The sequence below is a fragment of the Mastomys coucha genome, unplaced genomic scaffold (genome assembly GCF_008632895.1).
Source record: "Mastomys coucha isolate ucsf_1 unplaced genomic scaffold, UCSF_Mcou_1 pScaffold15, whole genome shotgun sequence".
Classification (NCBI taxonomy): Eukaryota; Metazoa; Chordata; class Mammalia; order Rodentia; family Muridae; genus Mastomys; species Mastomys coucha.
Window position 1 is genome coordinate 48,804,212 of NW_022196897.1, and position 21,998 is coordinate 48,826,209.

At 36.4% G+C, this 21,998-nt stretch overlaps 1 protein-coding gene and 1 long non-coding RNA gene across 16 annotated transcripts in view; both read left to right on the forward strand.

The window, feature by feature from the left end:
- Positions 1 to 7,085, forward strand: part of LOC116090223 — a 23,044-nt gene extending 15,959 nt beyond the window's left edge. The window contains exons 2-4 of the long non-coding RNA XR_004118613.1: positions 3,137 to 3,700; positions 5,511 to 5,745; positions 7,027 to 7,085. This is a non-coding gene — a long non-coding RNA (uncharacterized LOC116090223). The remainder of the gene's footprint in view (positions 1 to 3,136; positions 3,701 to 5,510; positions 5,746 to 7,026) is intronic.
- A 3-nt stretch (positions 7,086 to 7,088) lies between these two features.
- The window catches only part of Slc4a10 (solute carrier family 4 member 10), a 432,277-nt gene continuing 417,367 nt past the window's right edge, over positions 7,089 to 21,998 (forward strand). For 12 of the 15 annotated variants that reach the window (XM_031370402.1, XM_031370408.1, XM_031370396.1 and 9 more), the window contains exons 1-2: positions 7,089 to 7,138; positions 14,998 to 15,110. The gene's annotated coding sequence lies outside the window, so the exon portion shown is untranslated. Of the gene's footprint in view, positions 7,139 to 7,186; positions 7,635 to 14,997; positions 15,111 to 17,711; positions 17,786 to 21,998 lie in introns of those variants that run through there. The other 3 variants (XM_031370397.1, XM_031370399.1, XM_031370403.1) reach the window with 3 other exon arrangements.

Sequence of the window (21,998 nt, forward strand, 5' to 3'; positions counted from 1 at the left end):
CAGCCAGTACTTGCTGGCATCCATAATAGTGTCTAGATTTGATGATTGAATATGGGAAGGATTCCCAGATAGAGCAGTCTCTGGATTGTCCTTCCTTAAGTCTCTGCAACTCCTTCCATGAGTATTTTGATCCCCCTTTTAAGAAGGAACGAAGTATCCATACTTTGGTCTTCCTTCTTCTTGAGTTTTTTGTGGTTTGTGGATTGTATTTTGTGTATTCCGATCTTCTGGGCTAATATCCACTTATCAGAGAGTGCATACTATATGTTTTCTTTTGTGATTGGGTTATCTCACTCAGGATGATATTCTCCAGATCCATCCATTTCCCTAAGAATTTCATAAATTCATTGTTTTTAATAGCTGAGTAGTACTCCATTGTGTAGATGTACCACATTTTCTGTATCCATTCCTCTGTTGAGGGACATCTGGGTTGTTTCCAGTTTCTGGCTATTATAAATAAGGCTGCTATGAATACAGTGGAGCATGTGTTCTTACTACATGTTGGAGCATCTTCTGGGTATATGCCCAGGAGTGGTATAGCTGGGTCCTCTGGTAGAACTATGTCCAATTTCCTGAGGAACCGCCAAACTGATTTCCAGAGTGATTGTACCAGCTTGCAATCCCACCAGCAATGAAGGAGTGTTCCTCTTTCTCTACAACCTCACCAGCATTTGCTGTCACCTGAGTTTTTTATCCTAGCTCTTCTGACTGGTGTGAGGCGGAATCTCAGGGTTGTTTTGATTTGCATTTCTCTGATGACTAAGGATGTTGAACATTTCTTTAGGTGCTTCACAGCCGTTCGGTATTCCTCAGTTGAGAATTCTTTGTTTAGCTCTGTATCCCATTTTTTAATAGGGTATTTGGTTCTCTGGAGTCTACCTCAAGAAGTACTTTTTAATCCAATCAAATTGGCAATCAAGATTAAACATCACACAGGCCAATTTTTAAAAATATATAAAAATATTTTCTGTACATTGGCATTTTGCATGCCTGTATGCCTGTGTAAGGATGTCTGATTCCCTGAAACTGGACTACAGACAGTTCTGAATTGCTATGAGGGTGCTAGCAATTGAACCCAGGTAACTCTGGAAGAGCAACCAGTTCACTTAACCACTAAGTCATCTTTCCAGCCCCAAGGTCAAATTTTTTGAGCTTCTAAATCTCTATCTCCCATACTCCCTATGTGTGGAAAACTGTTAAATATGACTTTCACCCTGATTTTTAATTTATTTTTGGTGTTGGAAATTTGTGGATATAACCCAGGGTCTCAGTCATGCTAATCATATACTATATCCAAACTTGTTTTTCTAACCCCCACAATTCTTCTCCCTCTGTCTCTCCTTCCTTTTTTCCCTCCCTCTCTTCTTTTCTTTTTTGTGCATCTTTTCTTTTCTTTTCTAAATGATATTGGACATTGAGTGTAGGATCTTCTGCATTTTATGTATATACTCTACTACTGAACTACATTCCAGCACCAAACCTGATTTCTTAAAAGTTAGTTCTCTGTGGGAGAGTCAGGCTTTGATGAATTGAAAGTTTTCTGTAGAATCTTGGTGGTACATTTCTAAGGATAAAAAATTTAAGGTTAGTAAATAACAAATAAGGATGCCCAGGTATTTTAAGATAGATACTAGTTTTTCAGTATAAATCTGTTCCATATATTTATGATATTTAATATATGTTATAATTTTGCAATTTCCCCTTTTCTTTCCTCTCTTCAGTCCTCATGCACACCTCTCTGTTGTTTTCCCTAAAATTTGTTGTTTCTTTTAAAAAATATTGTCAAAAATATATTCCTGAATATGTAAATGCAACCTATTAAAATTGTATAATGTTATTGATATGTATGTTTTCAGGACTGACCATTTGGTATTGGATAACCAGTTGGTATGCTCTTCTCTAGGGAAGACTATTTCTTCTGCTCTCATTAGTCTTTACTTTCCATGTTTTTTGTTTAGGGTTGAGGCCTCATGGATGTTTTGCCTTCTACCTTAGCATATCTATTGGTGTGATCCTTGTCCAAATCTTATTTAGGCAGTCATGCTGATGAGACTTCATGGGTTTAGCTTCTCTAATATTTCTGGGAGACATAGTGTCACACCAAATTTCCTGTCCTCTGGCTCTCAGAATCTTTCTGCCGCCTCTTTTGCAATGATTCATGAGCCTTTATATGCAGGAGCTGTATTGTAAATGTGTAAGTTTGGACTGGGCTCCACAACTCTGCATTTTGATTGGTTGTAATTTTCTATAATGGTCACCATCTGTTGCAAAGAGAGTTTTTTTTTTTTAAATAAAGGGTGAAGGCTACAGTCATCTTTTCATAAAATGATAAATATTTAGAATGTAGTTAGGGATTATGCTGGTTGTAGGTTCTCCGTCAAGATCTATACCTTCACTTGCCCAAGGTAGTTGGCTAGGTTTCCAAGACCAGGCATGATTTTCCTCTTCATGAGCTGGCCCATATATTTAACATGTCTAATTTTTGTTTTTTTGCTTTCTGAGGCAGGATTTCTCTGTGTAGCCTTGGCTGTCCTGGAACTAATTATGTAGACCAGGCTGGCCTCAAACTCAGACTCATCTGCCTCTGCCTCCTGAGTACTGGCATTAAAGGCTGTGCCACCATCACCCAGCTAGCATGTGTAATTTAATGGTTTGTAGATACTAAATAAGCAGTATCTGTTTTCATATGTAACCTGATGTTCTTGAAGTGTGAAATTATGAAAAAATGCCTAAAATTTCATTGGTTTCTGTCTTCTTAGCTTTCTATGAAGTTTTTTTGGGCCACTAAACTTTCCACATGACCTTTCACATGAGTTCTTAAAGCAAAACTTACAATTTCTTTCTGAGATTACCCTTCTCTTTCTGAGCATATCAAGTCTACTTTGGTTTGCAGTAAACTATTAGTATGATTGGCAATTTGTAGCAACATGATGGAGAATCCATCTCTTCCATTAGTGTAGATTCTCTAGGAGACTATCCAGAATGCCATATGTCTTCCAGACTCACAATGTAGTAAAATGACTTTTTATGTTTGTTTACATTATGTAGGCTACATTCAGAAATGTAATATATTAAAAGTACTTTTACTTTGAACAGTGTTTTTTAAAATATATTTTATACCTATTTTTTCCTTTAGGTTTCAAGTCCCCCTTCCAGTGGACTGTATTGCTTCAGAATAGATACCAAGAAGTAAGGGTTGAAGGAAGAGCAATATATGTGCTTAGAACTTCAGCTTGGGTTTAGACATGTTTCAGTAGTTCCTAAAAGTTGGATTGAAGGATGACAGAAGCCATCTTGATACTCAATATTTTTTCCCTAAATAAATCATGACTTTGAGTTAGGGAACAAAGAGAGAATAATGTATTTTCTTAATTATTGACTCATGTGATGTGGCCTAATAGAGTCATATCTAATTACGGAAAACCCCACAACTTCAATGTAGTAGCTGAAGAAGATTCCAAGGATACTTGGTACACTGAGCCTAAGGACACAAGTGCTGCTGCCTAAGCTCATGTGTGGACATTACAGAATGGGAAAATGACACTTCTCTGACAATCTGGAATATGATATTGGATGACAGTACCTTTAGTAGCCCTGCAGTAATCTCATGGTAGGTACCAGCAATGTGGCAAGAGCTAGAAATTGAAGGGAGCAAAGTTGTTGGGCAAAGCAGGAGGAGAAAAATGTCATACATTGTAAGGTAAGGTTATTTTACATTCCTATTTGTACTCATATTGAAACATTAGTAGTGCATTACAAATTCAATAGTGACATATTAAGCAACTAGTTGGACAAAGTGTAATATAAGCAGATGTTTGGCTACTTTTGTGAGTTCTTTTGCTTTCAGCTTTCTCCACCTCTTTTCTCCACCCTTTCAACTCCCCGACATTAGGTAGGAAAGAAAGAAATATAGAAGGAAGGGAGAGAGAGAGAGAGAGAGAGAGAGAGAGAGACAGAGAGAGAGAGAGAGAGAGAGAGACAGACAGACAGACAGACAGACAGACAGACAGACAGACAGAAATCCCTGAATAAAGTCAGGAGTAGGAAGGGAGCAATGATATTATTAGACTACTTCCAGATTAGTGGTGTTGAGTTATTGGGGCCAGTTTGATCTTCGTCATCAGGATATCTAATTTCTTCTTTCTGTCACTTTGCCCATGACTACTATGTAATTATAAAGAGGAAAATAAATATGAGCACTGTCCTACTTTCCTTCTGCGTTGCTGTGACAAAATACCCTAGAAAAAACAACTTATAGAAAGAATTTATTTTAATGCACAATTTCAAGTTATGGTCCTTTATAGCAGGAAATGCATAGTATTCAAGGCTTAAGGCAGCTGGTCCATCACACCCATAATTGAAAACATCAAAGACCATATGCATACTTATTATTCGGTTTACTTTAACCACTCATATATAGTCCAGGATTCTTGGTTTAGGGAATCGTGGCAACCAACTGGTTTGGATTTTCCCACATAAATTAATGTAATTATGACAATTATTCAACAGACACAGCCACAGGCCATCTTACAAGTTGACAGTAAAAAACCAACTATCACAGGTCCTGAAATTCCATGATATTATATTCAAAATTAAGCATTCAAATGATAGGCAAACTGCTGATAATAACTTTAAAAATATTATAAAAATGAAGATACAAAAATTTAAAGACCTATAAAATATACATACATAGTTATAGAAACATTTTGAGGGGCAGTATATACCTGATTCTCTACAGAACCTACTAGACATGACATCCAAATGATAATAAAAGTTTTGTAGATATTCAAAAGTATATTCCTTTTTGAATCCCTTTGTGAACAATGTTGAATTCTTTAGAAACTTGCTGTTTTTTTTTAATCAGTTCACTGTACACATAGACGGCTTTACAATATTGCTTATTTCTACTTCCTTAGACACAGTAGATTTCTGCTCACTCTGAAATATAAGAATAGTTCATCTTTCTCGATTTTCACCACCTTCTGGTATAAATTTGTATTAAGATATCATTTTGGATGGAAAGGAGATTTAGGAATCAAATTAGATCTCACAAATTTCTTCTAAATCTATGCAATAGGTCTTGTCTATGGGTCTAAGTTTGTCCCATGGTCTTAAGCATATTGATAGGAATGCTATGCTGATTAGTTATATTATTATTAGTTATGCTATTACATAACAATTATATGCATTTAATAAATTTGACTTAGCATGTGAAGTTTATGTCACATATCCAGTATCACTAGGACATTGCTGGAATGAATTGCTGTTCAGTACTGTGATATTATTGTACCTGCAATACTTGACCTGCATACTTAGCTGCCTACTCTAAAATTAAAGGAGTGTTGGACCTTTTGTTCATTGTTATGGTGTAGTCTGTGATCCTGAAGAGTTTTGCTTCTGTTCCATTAATTGGTTGCCACACTTGAGCTCAACACCTTTCTTTCTATTGGTATATTCCCCATCTGAAGTTTTGATATTTTGTAGATGTTTTTATTATTTTGTCTTTGCAGTGTCATTGCAGAAGATAAAAATATCATGGACACATGAGTATGTCTAATATCCTCACTGGAATGCTATATATGTGTTCAGTATGTCTAAGAATCAAAGCAAAACATAGCAATCATCTGTTTGGGAGAGATTATCAATGCCATCCCACTGATGGTATGAGAAGTCATGTCTTCGGCAGTCAGCTGGCTGAAATTAAAGGCCACATCACCAAAATGAGAAAATTTGATGAAAATGATGGTATGTGAGATGAAACGATCATTTCCTTTTTGACAATTATGAAGTTAGGATAGATAGTGTGGGAGGTGTAAGGGTTACAAAGAGGATTAGGTGTAAGAATAACACAGCAGAGTGGGAGGATAGCATTTAGTGCAGATGGTAATATAATGTATTGTGGCTATATTATAGGGCATATTAAAACTGGCTAGGGAAATAATTTTAAAGCTAATGAACATTTTTTCAGTAATATTTATAAAAAATATTGCTTTCAGATTAAAATTAGGACTATTGTTTCAGTTATGAATAAAAATATTGCCTTTTTAACAAAGGGAATGAATGCCAAAGAGATTTATGGGGTCTTCAGTTAAATGGTTTTACCTTTCTGATTAACTCTATATAAATAGTATTGCTAAAAGATGCACTCTATTTTAGTACTACTGTCTTTTAATAAATATCATGTGGAAGCTGGAGAGAGATCTTAGCAGTTAAGAGCACTGAATGCTCTTCCAAAGGATCCAAGTTTGATTTCTAACATCCACATGGGAATGAACAACTGTGTGAGAGTCTGATGCTCTGTTCTACTTTCCACAGGCACTATACACAAACAGCGCACAAATAGACATGCATACAAAGCACTCATACACATAAAAGAAAAATAAGGTTAAAAACTTAAAAAAATCATAGCTGAGACAGCTATAGAAAAAGAAAATTAAAACATAGAATTTGTTGAGCAAGTTAAATAGATTAAAGAAGGAAATGTATTTTTCTTGACTTACACTGATTCCATAGCACATTCACTCTAATTCCCTTTCTAAATATAATAATTTTATTATATATTTAATACTTACAGTGCAGCTGTAAACAAATGTTCCATAGTATAAACATCTGGGTAGTTTTTATTAATCGCTGTTTATAAGCTGTATATTGACAATGTAATTATTTTAAGAAACATGTAACAAAAATATTCATGTATTAATTCCTTTGCTGTCATTTTGATAAAACACCATGACCAACTGAAGGGACAGAGAGTTTATTTGGCTTATGGTTCAAGAGGAGAAAGAATCCATGATGATGGATAGAGATATGAAAGCAAGTTGTTGCTGTCCAGCAGCAACATTAAAACAGTGGGTTACCTGGAATATGAAGTTAGAAGGAGATAAGAGGAGATAGGAGGATATAGGAGGAGCTAGGATGGCCAACATTATACCTACCCACGAGGAAGGTGCCTTAAAACATTAGACAGGAGCCTTTATCACTCAGCCATCTTGAATCTTTAATAATAATCTTTTGTTCCCCCAACAGGTATAATACCTGAGGCAAAACCACTCCCCCTAATTACGTCAACATGCCAGTCCAATCAGCGACTTCCTTTTCTCTCTGCAGAGGTGGAACTTCTGAATGTAACTGGAACCAGGTTGGAGGCATGGCAAATAGCAGGAGATGGGCAGAGAGGTGTAGTTATGAGAGGCAGGCCTCAAACCAGGAGGGTAACAGCAAGTAGCAGCCATTGCAGCAGGGACAGGAAGCTGAGAGTTCATATCCCAACCACCATCATGAACAGATGAAGAAGAGAGAAGAAGGGAGGAGGGAGAGGAGGAGGGGAGAAGGAAAGGAGGAAAAGAGGGAGGGAGGGAAGGAGGGGAGGAAGAGAAAGGGGGGGAAGGAGTAAACTGAGTTTGGTGATGCCTTAACCTTTAAAAGCCAGTGATATACTTCCCCAGCAAGGATGCGTCATTCCCTCCTCCAAACAGTGCCACAAACTGAGACCAAGTGTACAAAATGCCCAATAGGAATGGGGACCTTTCCTGTTCACTACAATTAGGAAAGATACATTTTGTCAGACACAAAAGTTTTCGGTACTAAGAAATTCATATTTGTGACCCAAGAACTCTGCATGATACCATTAATAGGTACTTAATAATGATTATCGATTGAATCTCATATTTTGCACACAGTAATTACATAAATAGCTAGCATTAGTCCTATAGGTAATATTATTTGAGGGATTTTTGTAAGGCTATTATACTTCAATTAATTATTTCTAAAATAAAAATATCTTTATCTTAAATAATAAATTTTTTACAGTTAGGTGAGGTATTGTTTTCAATATAATTCTTTAATAAAATGAAAAATTTTAAAAAGTAGTCTATAAAATATGTTAGCATTTGGATGTATAGGTTAGAAAATTACCCCTTATAAATACTAAGATGCGGGCAGTGGTGGTGCACACCTTTAATCCCAGCACTTGTGAGGCAGAGGCAGGCGGATTTTTAAGTTTGAGGCCAACCTGGTCTACAGAGTGAATTTCAGGACAGCCAGGGCTACACAGAGGAAACCCTGTCTCGAAAAACCAAACCAAACCAAACCAAAACAAACCAAAACAAAACAAAAAAAAAAACCCCTAAGATGTGGATATGTGGTTAGAAATATGATTAGATTAAAAGTGATATGTCAAATACTGGAAAGAAGAAAGGATTTTTCTTGGAGTCTGATTCTATTTGTTCTTTTAGTAATTGGCTTGAACAATATGATCTTAGTGGGAAGAGGACAATAAAACCAAATAAACAGATAGACTTTATTGTCTTTTCACGAGAGAGGAATACAAAGATGACTACTTTGTTCTGTAAACTTCACCTGAGTACAATAGCAACAGTGATTCCTTCAATATAAGGTTTCAATATTTTATGCTATATGACTCTAGTACTTTAGTCATAAGAGATAGGGGTCCAGGAATTGGTGCTGTATCCAAGACTTTTAGCTGGGTACCTCCTGAGTGACCTGACCCAGAGCAATATTCATTATTGAATGGTGATCAATTTACTGAAAGTAGTTACTTTCTCAGAGTTCTTAATTCCACACAATGAGAAGCAGAGTCAGTAGAGAAAAAGGAAGGACAAAAGAAGTAATTAGTTCAGTACTAAGTGTTCAATATTTACTGTGTGCCAGGCACTGTTTTTAGGGGCACAAAATATAGTCAGGAACTAAAATTGGCTTTTATGAATGATATTCTGGTTGGGGAGATGATAATAAGTAAATAGTATTTTATGTAACAAGTTAAGAAAGAAAATAATTGCTTTTTAATTTTGGTAGTCAGAGAGCATCTCCTATAGGACTTAACTAGAGGAAGACTTGAAAAAATGGAAAGAAAGTTATGAGAATATCTGAAGTTGGGCTTTTATAGGCAGGAAAAATAGCATATGGAAAAATCTTTAGGCAAGAGTATGCATGTTAAGGAACAGCAAGAAGAAGGTCCAGATTTTTGGAGCACTAGAAAATAGCTAATAAGAGTTGTAGATAGATATTCTTGCTTGCCTAATTGACTACAGCTTGAATTAACTATAACTCAAGCTTTTGGGTATAACTATGAGGGATTTTTCTCAATTCAGTCACTTGAAGTTGGAAGACCCATTTTAAATCCATTTTTTTTTTTTTTTGAGGTGGAAAGAACCACCTTAAAACTGGGCCATCCCTTTTGGTGTCAGGGTATATGAAGGGTGTGGAAAAGGAAGTTCTTTGGCTGCTTTTCCTTCCTCTTCCTTGTAGCTATAAACAATTAGAGCTACTCAAATTGATGTAGGCAGGAACATTCCTTGTTACCTGTACCAGTGTTCCGTGTTCCTGAATGAAAGACACATACACATACATAGGTTATACTTTGATATATCTTAAACAGTTCAGTGGCTGAGCCACTTACTAACCTTCATGTGGCTGATGTACCCTCCTTTGATATTTACTTACTAAAATCTATGTTCCATCTTTGCTGCTTTGGACCCAGACCTGTAGTCCACCTCTGCTGCATTCCCCCCACCCCCAACACCTACATGACTGTTATCTCTCTGTCTTCAGCACCTCTCAGGCATGGTGTCTCTCTTCCTTCCCATGCATGGTGGCTATCCCATTTCTCTCTACCTTGGTCCCTTGCCCAGGAATACCAAAGTCCCACCCGTCTTCCTGTCTAGCCATTGGCCGCCAGCAAATTTATTTACCAATCAAAACCAATTGGGGGCAGAGTTCCCACAGTCTCTTATGTGTGGACATGAGGATTCTCGAATTCTCATGGAATCATGGGGACCAGATCCACAATATTTTCTGGCAAGTTCATTTCTTTATTGGCTTTAGAGCCAGTAATGGCTTCTTCAGAATTCTAGCATATACTGAAGACCAGTTGATACATTCAGCCTCCTGAACTGAACAATTACTGTATTCTTAGACTTTGCATTGGTAGACAGCCATTGTTGGATTAGTTGGATCACAGCCTGCAAGGAACTATAATAAGCCACACACACACACACACACACACACACACACACACACACACACAGAATGCCAGAGTGCAGAATTCTATCAGACCTTCAAAGAAGACCTAATACCAATTCTTTTCAAACTATTCCACAAAATAGAAACAGAAGGAACACTACCCAATTCATTCTATGAAGCCACAGTTATGCTTATACATAAACCACACAAAGACCCAACAAAGAAAGAGAACTTCAGACCAGTTTCTCTTATAAATATTGATGCAAAAATACTCAATAAAATTCTTGCAAACCAAATCCAAGAACATATCAAAACAATCATCCATCATGATCAAGTAGGCTTTATCCAAGGAATGCAGGGATGGTTCAGTCTACAGAAATCCATTGATGTAATCCACTATATAAACAAACTCAAAGGAAAAAAACACATTATCATCTCATTAGATGCTGAGAAAACATTTGACAAAATCCAACACCTCTTCATGGTAAAAGTCTTGGAAAGATCAGGAATTCAAGGCCCATACCTAAACATAGTAAAAGCAATATACAGCAAACCAGTAGCCAGCATAAAATTAAATGGAGAGAAACTTGAAGCAATCACACTAAAATTCCAGGACTAGACAAGGCTGCTCACTCCCTACCTATTCAATACAGTACTCAAAAGTCCTAGCCAGAGCAATTATGCAATAAAAGGTCAGGGAGGCACAAATTGAAAAAGAAGAGGGGCTGGAGAGATGGCTCAGTGGTTAAAAGCCCTGACTGCTCTTCTAAAGGTCCTGAGTTCAAATCCCAGCAACCCCATGGTGGCTCACAACTATCTGTAACAAGATCTGACTCCCTCTTTTGGAGTGTCCAAAGACAGCTACAGTGTACTTATGTATAATAAATAAATAAATCTTCATTAAAAAAAAAGAAAAAGAAAAAGAAGAATCAAATTATCACTATTTGCTGATGATATGATAGTATACTTAAGTGGCCCCAAAAATTCCACTAGAGAACTCCTAAACCTGATAATCAACTTCAGCAAAGTGGCTGGATATAAAATTAACTCAAACAAATCAGTAGCCTTCCTCTACTCAAAGAATAAACAGGTTGAGAAAGAAATAGGAAAATGACACCCTTCACAATATTCACAAATAATATAAAACATCTTAGTGTGACTCTAACCAAGCAAGTGAAAGATCTGTATGACAAGAACTTCAAGTCTCTGAAGGAAGAATTCGAAGATCTCAGAAGATGGAAAGATCTCCCATGGTCATGGATTGGCAGGGTTAATATAGTAAAAATCGTCATCTTGCCAAAAGCAATATTCAGATTCAATGCAATCACCATCAAAATTTCAGCTCAGTTCTTCATAGAGTTAGAGCAATTTGCAAATTCATTTGGGATAACAAAAAAGCCAGGATAGCAAAAACTATTCTCAACAATAAAAGAACAGCTGAGGGAAGTCAGCATCCCAGATCTCAAGCTGTACTACAGAGAAATAGTGATAAAAACTACATGGTATCTGTTCAGTGACAGGCAGGTAGATCAATGGAATAGAATTGAAGACCCAGAAATGAACACACACACTTATGGTCACTTGATCTTTGACAAAGGAGCTAAAACCATCCAGTGGAAAAAAGACCGCATTTTCAACAAATGGTGCTGGCTCAACTGGTGGTCAGTATGTAGAAGAATGCAAATTGATCCATTCTTATCTCCTTGTACAAAGGTCAAGTCTAAGTGGATCAAGGACCTCCACGTAAAACCACATACGCTGAAACTAATAGAAGAGAAAGTGGGGAAGAGCATTGAATATATGGGCACAGGGGAAAAGTTCTTGAACAGAACACCAATGGCTTATGCTCTAAAAATTGAGAAATGGGACCTCATAATATTGCAAAGCTTCTGTGAGGCAAAGGACACTGCCAATAGGACAAAATAGCAACCAATAGATTGGGAAAAGATCTTTAGAAAATCTCCAATGTTTGATTTTACTAGTTAAGACTTGTGAGCCACAGTGTAGGGGAATAGGAGAGCAGGGAGGCTGGAGTGGATGAATGGGTGGGGGCATACCCTCATAGAAGCAGAAGGAGGGGGGATGGGATGGGGGTATCTGGGTGGGGGAATTGGGAAAGGGGATAACATTTGAAATGTAAATAACTAAAGTATCCAATAAAAATGACTAAGCATAAAAATAAATGAATTAATTAATTAATAAATAAAAGGTAGAGAGGTAGGTGTATTTCTGAGTTCGAGGCCAGCCTGGTCTACAGAGTTAGTTCCAGGACAGCCAGGGCTACACAGAGAAACCCTGTCTTGAAAAAAACAAAAATAAATAAATAAATAAATAAATAAATAAATAAATAAATAACACCTGGGAGCTAGATGCTTGGGTAAAAACCTGTGAATTCAGAGGAGCACTTTCTCAGCCTCAGCCAGTGTCCCCAAAGGAAAGCCCATTCTCTTTACACTTTCTTAAAACCCCTTCCAACTGAATGAATGTCCCTCCTTTCTACTTCCTGTGTGTCTCTATTCATCTTCCTGACTTTATCTCACTATGATTTTTTTTCTCTTCGTTCTTTGTCAACTAGTTGCTTTCGATCTGCTTCTAGACTTATGGTAGACTTTGTTTACAATAAACAGAAAGCTCTTGGATTAAAGGTGTGTGCTAGATCTGTTTCTTGCTTGCTTTTTGGGGGGGTCATGGTGGTGCATGGAGTTGAGTGGATAGGGGAGGTATGGATCATCTGGGATGAATTTGAGAAGGGGAAAACATCAAAATATATCATATGAAACAAAGTATTTCAATTAAAAAATGGTTTGGTTTGGAATATGTTTTGAGCCTAGTGCAAACAAGTTTTGGTAACACTTTTGTTATATTGTGTGATAGAAAGACAGGGCCAAAATGTAATTTCAGAAATGTCAAGTTATAACCATTAAAGGCGACTTAACAAAACAATTTTAAATTGTTTAATAAATAACATTAAAAGAGGCATGCTAAGACGTCCTTGAGAATAGAGTAGATTTGTGGTGTGTGTGTTTGTGTACTTTGTCTAGTATTTGATAAGCAGTAGGTATGTAATAGATCTTATCTTAAGGAAAGGATGGGAGCATGGCTATGGTGGCACACGCCTTTAATCCCAGCACTTGGGAGGCAGAGGCAGGCAGATTTCTGAGTTCGAGGCCAGCCTGGTCTACAGAGTGAGTTCCAGGACAGCCAAGGCTATACAGAGAAACTCTATCTCGAAAAACCAAAAAAGAAAAAAAAAAGAAAGGAAAGGATGAATTGATGAATACTAATCCTTATTTGCACTGTCTAGTTTATACATACAGCCTATGGTGTATACCTTTTTCTCTACTGGGTATTCTGAGAAGTGGTTTGGTGTACTGGTTAGTTTTTGTCAACTGGACACTAACTGGAGTCCCCTGGGAAGAGGGATTCTCATGTGAGGAATTGCCTTCAGCAGATTGGCTTGTGGGTATATTTGTGGGACATTTCATGGAGTGCCCATCCCTTTGTGAGAAGTACCATCCCTAGGCAAGAAGTGGTCCTAGGTTATACAAGAGAGCAAACTATGCAAGCCAGGCCAGCAAGCCCTGAAACTGCGTTCCTTTGTGGTATCTAATTCAGTTCCTGTTTCCAGGCTACTGCTTTGAGTTCCTTCCCTGACTTCCTTCAACTATGAAGTATACCTTGTATGATGAAATAAACTCCTTTTTTCTCCTAAATTTGTTTTGGTCAGTAATTTATCACGACAGCAGAAAGCAAAGTAGGACATTTGGCATCATTCTTCTTACACTAGAAGGAAATGTAACCAAATCTTACACTCAGAAGGAAATGTAACCATAAAGGGTAGATTTCAACTTTTAGGAGTTGAGCCAGAGACTTATTTGGGTTTAAAATGTAGATGTCATTTGTTTGCTTGAAAATTTTCCCAATTTTGTGTTACATAAAAATAAGTATCACTAGAATAATATGAGGTTATTCTTTGTAACATCTGTGTACACAATTATTATTAGCAGTGCTAATCCAAGAGCATAGTCATTGGCATAATACCTGTATCACCACCAGATGCAAGCTTTCTGAACCTAACACTAAATAAATGATTTTTGAATAATTTTAGTATGACTTTTAAAAATAAACAAAAATGTAAACATTTTTTCGAAAGCTAACTCATTTGCCTCCAATGAGTCCCTTTTAAATGAATACTTAAAAAATGTGCTATTGTGGTTCTAAAATGCAGTTTTTCCTTTAATATAAAACAAAAATAGACATCTGTGAATAGTAGTTGTTATGAAAACAGAATTTTAGTGGATGTACTAACATAAAAAAAAATACAGAAAGACTCAATTTTCAAGATAAGGAACTAACTTTTGTTAAAAATGGAAAGTTACCACCAGCCACATCTGTCAATGCATGTTTTGCAGACAGGCTTGGAATAAAGTTCATTTGAATCCTTAAATTGAACTTGTGGATATGCCTTAAGAATTTAAAACTTCTTGACCAAATATTTACATGCTACTATTAGATTCAGGAGTGTACCCTGGGATGGAAATGTCAACCTCAAAATTTTAACTGTAAAAAAAAAACTAAACCATTGTAAATTTCCTTTAGTCATCTTGTCTATAATATTTCTCTTTAAATAATTTTGGTGGTATTTATATATTCAATCTCTACTTTGAGAGTAACGAATCCTGTTTATCTACCTTTGATTCCCTTTTATGAATATTAACTACTGTTACCATGTCCTATGTTTTGTGTAAGTGTTACACAAAAGTTCATGTGTTAAGGACTTGGTCTCCAGCTTGCTGCTGCTGTGAGATGGTGCAGACTTTGAAAGGTGGGAGTCTAGTGGGGTGTTTTCAGTAAATTTGGGTGTTCTGTTAAGGAGACCTGTGTAAAAGAAGTCTAGCTTCTTTACTTTCAATTTTTCATTATATATGCATGGAATATAATATTTCATTATATGAAGAGATTTTTGCACAAGAATATATTGTATGATATCTTGCTCTTTTTTCTTTTGATTCCCAGACATGAAATAAATGTGTCTCCTTTGCCATGAAGCCTTGATATGGTATATTGTGCTACCATAGGGTCTATACAACTGAGTCAGGTTGGTCATGGACTAAAATTAAAACTGTGAGGTAAAATAAATCTTTTACATTTATATTCTGATTATCTCAAATATTTGGTATAGCATAACAATGGAGAGTTGCCTAAAAGTGTCAAAAAAATGTGTATAGACGATTAACCTCTTTGCCATTTTGGCAGTAAGTTTAGTACTTTACGTGCTCTTGTGAGTGCATTGCCAATTTTCTTTTTTTTGAAAACCTACTTGACATAAAGAGTTGGTATTACTGATTTGTTATTAGAGGACATGGTTATTTAACTTTATATGCATATATTTTGATCAAATATAAATAATATAAAATTCAAGTATCTGTCTCATGCTGGGATTAAATAATATAAAATTCAAAAGCATTCAAGTCAGTGATTTATATATTAACAACATTATGCAATCATTTCTATTCTTTTATCCCAAAAAATTGATATTTCCTCCTCCTTCTAAAATTCTTTACTCATTAATCAGTGACTCCTTATTTCTTTTTGTGCACATACCCTGGAAACTATTGATTTTCTCTTTCTATAGACTTTTATATAAACCGAACAAAATCTGTCAGACTTAATTCAATTACCATGTTTTTAAAATTTATGGTTTTACTTTTTTTTAACCAGTTGACTAGTCCATATGTACTGCACTTTGATTATCTATGTATCTGTTAAGGGATTGTTAGAGTCTTTCTGTTTCCTTACTATTGTAAATATAGCAGCAGTAAACATTGCTGAGCAAGATGCTGAGTCCTTTGGGCATATGCTGAAGGGTGATATATGTGGGTCATGTGGTAGAATTGCTTTTAGCTTTTGGAAGATTCTCTATACTGATTTCTAGAGTGGCTGCATTAGTTTGCACTCCCACCAGCAGTGAATGAGAGTTTCATTTTCTTCACATGCTTGCCAACATTTGTTGTCAGTTGTTTGTTGGTCATAGCCATTTTGACTTGGGTGAGATGAAATTTCAAAGTTGTTTAAATGTTCATTTCACTAATTGCTAAAGATGATGAAGATATTTTTGAAATATTTCTTAGAAATATTTATTTCTTCTACAGAGAAGTCTGTTTAGAAGTATAGCATGTTTTTTTTTAAGTTGGATAATTTGTTTTCTTGACTATTTTTGTTGTTGTTGTTTTTATTTTTGAGACAAGATGTGTTGGTTTGAATATGCTTGGTCTATACAGTGGTACTGTTAGGAGGTGTGGCCTTGATGGAGGAAGTGTGTCACTGTGTGGGTGGGCTTTGGAGGGTTCCTCCTGTGCTCAAGCTCCACTCATTGTGGAAGAGAGCCTCCTCATAGCTGATGAAGCCAGTCTTTTCCTGTTTGCCTTTGGAACAAGATGTAGAACTCTCAGCTCTAGCGCCATGTGTGCCTGGATGCTGCCATATTTCTTGCCTTGATGAAAATAGCCTGAACTGCAGTACCTGTAAGCTAGTCCCAATTAAATGTTGTTTTTTCATGAGAGTTTCCTTGATCATGCTGTCTCTCTACAGGAATGGAAATCCTATCTAAGAACAGGTTTTTTCTGTGTAGCCCTGACTGTTTTGGAACTCACTATAAACCAGGCAGGCCTTGAACTCACAGAGATTCGTATACTTCTGTCTCCCAAGTGATGGGATTTACAGTGTATGGCACAATGTCCAGCTTTCTTGACCCGTTGTCTTTGGAGTTCTTTATATATTTTGTATATTAATCCTCTGTCAGATATAGCTTGTATAAGATGAAAGGTACTCAATGTTCCTTGTATTTAAATCATTGAATTCTTTTTATTTAGACATGATCCAATAAACAAGCATATATTATGTACATAGTATATATTCATCAAATTCTTTTTATTTAATGGTTAGTCAATTTTCTTAACACCATTCACTAAGTAATAATTAATTTTCTGTCTATCAGAACAGAACTTAGTGTGCCACTAAGTTGTTAATGAGATTTCTCCAGGACTTTTTGCTTGTTTGATTTTTTTTTAACATAGGCAGTTAGTGCTATGATCTTACATCTTAGAACTACTTTCATTGTGTGCTAAAGGTTTCAGTATGTTGTGTTTTCATTTTCATTCAATTCTAAAAATATTTTAGTTTCCTTCTTGATTTCTGTCTTGACCCATTTTTTCATTCAGTAGAGGGTTGTTTGGTTTCCATGAGTTTGTACTTTCTATTGTTTCTGTTGTTGATATACTGTCTTAATCAGTAGTCATATTGGCTGCAGGGTGGTATTTCAATTTTTATGAAACTGGCTTTGTATAAGTATGTGGTTCATTTTAAAGAAAGTTCTATGAGCTGAGAAGGAATTACATTTTTCTGTGTTTGGGTAAAATTTTCTGTGGGTATCTGATAGCTTCATTTGGTTTATGAGTTATTTTCAACTCTAGTACTTCTCTGTTTAGTTTTTGTCTGGGTGACTGGTATATTGGTGAGAGTTGGATATTGAAGTCAACACTATCACTGTATATAGGTTTTGTTTTTAGCTGTAGTACTGTTCCTTTTATCAACTTGGGTGCCCTTGTGTCTGGTACATAAATTTTGGAATTGTGATATCTTCTTCATGTGCTTTTTTTTTTTTGATAAATATGTGGTATATGTCCCTATCTCTTTTGACTAGTTTTGGTTTGACGTTTAATATTTTTCAGATATCAAAATGGCTATACCTGCTTGATTTTTGGTCCATTTGCTTAGAATACCTTTTCCATCCTTTTACCCTAAGGTAATATCAATTCTTGATGGTAATGTATGTTTCTTAAATGCAGCAGAAAGATGGAGCCTGTTTTTTAAGCCAGTAAAGTAACCTGTGTCTTTTTATTGGGAATTGAGTCTACTGGTTCAATACTTTCAATGAGTTATCAAGGAGTTTATTGATTCCTGTTATTTTGTTATGGTATGGATTTTTTTTTTTACCTTCTATTGATTTATTCTTCTGGAATTATTTATTTCTTGTGGTTATTTACTTATTTACCTATTTATTTTGAGTGTAGTTAACCACTTCAGGCTGGAGTTTTTCTCATAGTTCCTCCTGTAGAGCTGGATTTATGGGTAGAAACTGTTTAAGTTTGCTTTTATTGTGGAAATGTTTTTCTCTGTCTATTATGATTTATAGTTTTATAGGGAGTAGTAGAGTTTATAGTGCATTCATGTAGCCCCTTCTGGCTTTCAGTGTCTCTAATGAGAAGTCAGGCAGTCTCATGGCCTGCTTTTAGATGTTGCTTGTGTTTTTCTCTTGCAGATTTTAATATCCTTTTCTTTATTGTGTATGTACAGGTGATGACTTGATTATTATGTGTTGTGGGAATTTTTTCCTGGGACTCAATTTGTAGTCTGTATTCTTCCAGGCCCTTATTATCTATTTATTTGTTTTGGGGAAATTTTCTTCTATGACTTAAAAAATATAGTTAAATTTAAAAATTTGTTTCTTTGATGGGTTTCTCTTGCTTCCTCTATACTTATTATTTGTATGTTTTGACCTTTCCTAATATTCCACAGTTGCTGAATGTTTTCTGTCTGGAGCTTTTTAGAAAACAAAAGTATACACACACACACACACATACACACACACACACACACACACACAGTGAGGTATTGATTTCTTATGTTTTGTTTTCAGCACCTGAAATTCTGTTTCATGTGTTTTAATGTGTTGATGATCCATACCTTTAAGGTTTTGTTTGATATTCTAAATTTTTAATTTTTGTTTTTATTATAGTTGGTGTTTTAAATTGGTACTCTTAAAGTCTCTTACAATGGGATTGTTAGGTTCTAGAGGAGGCATATTTCTTTAGTTGTTTATGCTTTTGCTTTTGTGTTGGGGTCTAGGCATCTGGAATTATAATATTTGAAGGATTTCTTGGTATAGATATCTGGTCTCATCTTTTTTGGGTGAATGTTCTGATGTTCAGCTGCTATTGCCCAGTCTAGATTCTAGGCAAGTATGGTGGCTATGAAGTCCCTTGTAGAATACTGTTTTTGGTTGGGTTGGTAGGCAGGTGACAAAAAAAGAATAGAGATAGCCAAGGGTAAAAGGCTGACAGTGGTAGCAAGAAAGCTCCCAGGTGGTAGCAGAGTTGCCAGGATGTAGTGTGAAAGGTAGGGATGCTGCAGCAAGACAGCAAATGAATCAGGATAGATTTCAGTTAAAGAGAGAGACTCAGGAGAGTCTACATCAAGAGTATTCTTTACTTCTTGATAAATATTTTCAGAGAAGTTTGCTACAAGTAAGACTGCTGGGCCAAAAATAAAATATATTTGTTTGTTTACTTGCCTGCCTTTTTTTCTCCCCTCCTCTCCTCTCTCCTTGCTGTTCCCTTTCCTCATTTTCTCTTCCTTTCTAGTCTCTTCCTCATCTATTTTCTCTCCTTTAGTTCCCCACCACCACAGCCCACATCACCTCCTCTTCCTTTCTTTCCCCTTTATTTTCCTTTTTTGCTCCCTTCCCTTCCTTTCATTTTGCTGAAAACAACCATACGATGTTCTATAACCTAGCTTAATCCCCAGTCCATTCAATTTTTCTTATAAAAAGTATATTACCACCCGAGAGCCCTCCGGTTCCCACCTGTGCAGGTGAACAGAGCCCCAGTACTGAATCCAATCCCACACAGCCCACAACCCAGTTGCAGCATGACTCCCCAGGTATTCTGACACACCCAGGTTCACAGAACCACAGGATCACAGGCCCATAGGCTCACAGGAAGAACAGGCTGTAGTCAGAGGCAGGGAGGCCAGATAACACAAAAGATAACCAGATGACAAGAAGCAAGCACAAGAACATAAGCAACAGAAACCAATTTGACTTGTCAACATTAGAACCCAGTTCTCTCACCATAGCAAGCCCTGGATACCCCAACACACCTATGAAGCAAGATTCATATTTAAACTCTCATTTCATGAAGATGATAGAGGATTTTAAGAATGACATAAATATGTCCCTTAAAGAAATCCAGGAGAATAGAAGTAAGCAAGTAGAAGCCCTTAAAGAGGAAACATATAAATCCCTTAGAGAAATCCAGGAGAACACAATCAAACAGGAATTGAAGGAATTGAACAAAACCATCCTGGATCTACAAATGGAAATAGAATCATTAAAGAAAACCCAAAGGGAGATAACCCTGGAGATAGAAAACCTAGGAAAGAAAACAGGAGTTACAGATGCAAGCATCACCAACAGAATGCAAGAGATAGAAGAGAGAATCTCAGGTACATAAGATACTATACAAGACATAGACGTAACAGTCAAGGAAAATACAAAAAGCAAAAAGCTCCTATCTCAAAACATTCAAGAAATCTAGGACACAATGAAAAGACTGAATCTGAGAATAATAGGTATAGAAGAAAGTGAAGATTCCTAACTCAAAGAGGCAGTAAACATCTTCAACAAAATTATAGAAGAAATTAACCTAAGAAAGAAATGCCCATAATCATACAAGTAGCCTACAGAACACCAAACAGTTGGGACCAGAAAAGAAATTTCTCTCGTCACATAATAATTAAAACACCAAATGCACAGAACAAATTAAGAACATTGAAAACAGTAAGGGAAAAAGGTTAAGTAACATATAAAGGCAGACCTATCAGAATTACATCAGACTTCTCAACAGAGACTTTAAAAGCTAGAAGATCTTGGACAGATGTCATACAGACACTAAAAGAAAAAAAAAAAAAGCCAGCCCAGGCTATTATAACTGGCAAGACTTGTAATTACCATAGATGGAGAAACCAAAGTATTCCAAGGCCAAACCAAATTTAGACTATCTTTCCACAAATACAGCCCTACAGAGGAAAATAGAAGGAAAAGTCCAAAACAAGGAGGGAAACTACGCTCAAGAAAAAGCAAGACCTTAAATCTTTTTACAACAAACCAAAAAGAAGAGAAACATACAAACATAGTTCCACCTCTAACAACAAAAATAACAAGAAGCAACAATCATTGCTCCCTAATATCTTTCAATGTCAATGGACTCAATTCCCCAATAAAAAAGACATAGGATAACAGACTGGATACATAAACAGGATCCTGACTATAGACAGGAAACACACCTCAGAGTCAAAGGCAGACTGTCCTACCTCAAAGTAAAAGAATGGGAAAAATTTTCCAAGCAAATGATCCCAAGAGACAAGCTGGAGTAGCCACTCTAATATCCACCAAAATAGACCTTCAACCAAAAGTTATCAAAAAAAATGAGAGGGACACTATATACTCATCAAAGAAAAAGTCAACCAAGATAAACTCTCAATTTTGAACATCTATGCCCCAAATGCAAGGACACCCACATCTGTAAAAGAAACATTACCAAAGCTCACAACACACATCGAACCTCACGCAATAATAGAAGGAAAATTCACCCCACTCACCAATGGACAGGTCATGGAAACAGAAATTAAACAGAGACACAGTGAAACTAAAAGAAGTTATGAACCAAATGAATTTACATGATATCTACAGAACATTTCATCCTAAAACAAAAGAATATACCTTCTCAGCACCTCATGGTACCTTCTCAAAAATTGACCATATAATTGGTCACAAAACAGGCCTCAACAGATACAAGAACATTGAATGAATCCCATGTATTCTATCAGACTACCACAGAGTAATGCTGGTCCTCAATTGTAGCCCGCGCGGTCGTCTCGCTGGGAAGAAGACACGCGGACACTAGGTTCCTTCTGCAGCAACGTTTATTTGTCTCCATCCATAGGGAAAAAAAGGGTCGAACCCAAAATCCGCACTGCTTATATACACCACAATGCAGGGTATCTGCCCACAGCGTGGCGTGTCTGCTCATGATTGGCTGTTCGCTCATTACCCTATGTAACGCCCCGGGATAGGCGGTGACATGGCGTCTTTTCACTCTACACACATGTGCAAACAGTTGTTTAGGCGCCATCTTGCCATGGCGAATACCTCTCAAGATTCACGGCTCCCCACATAT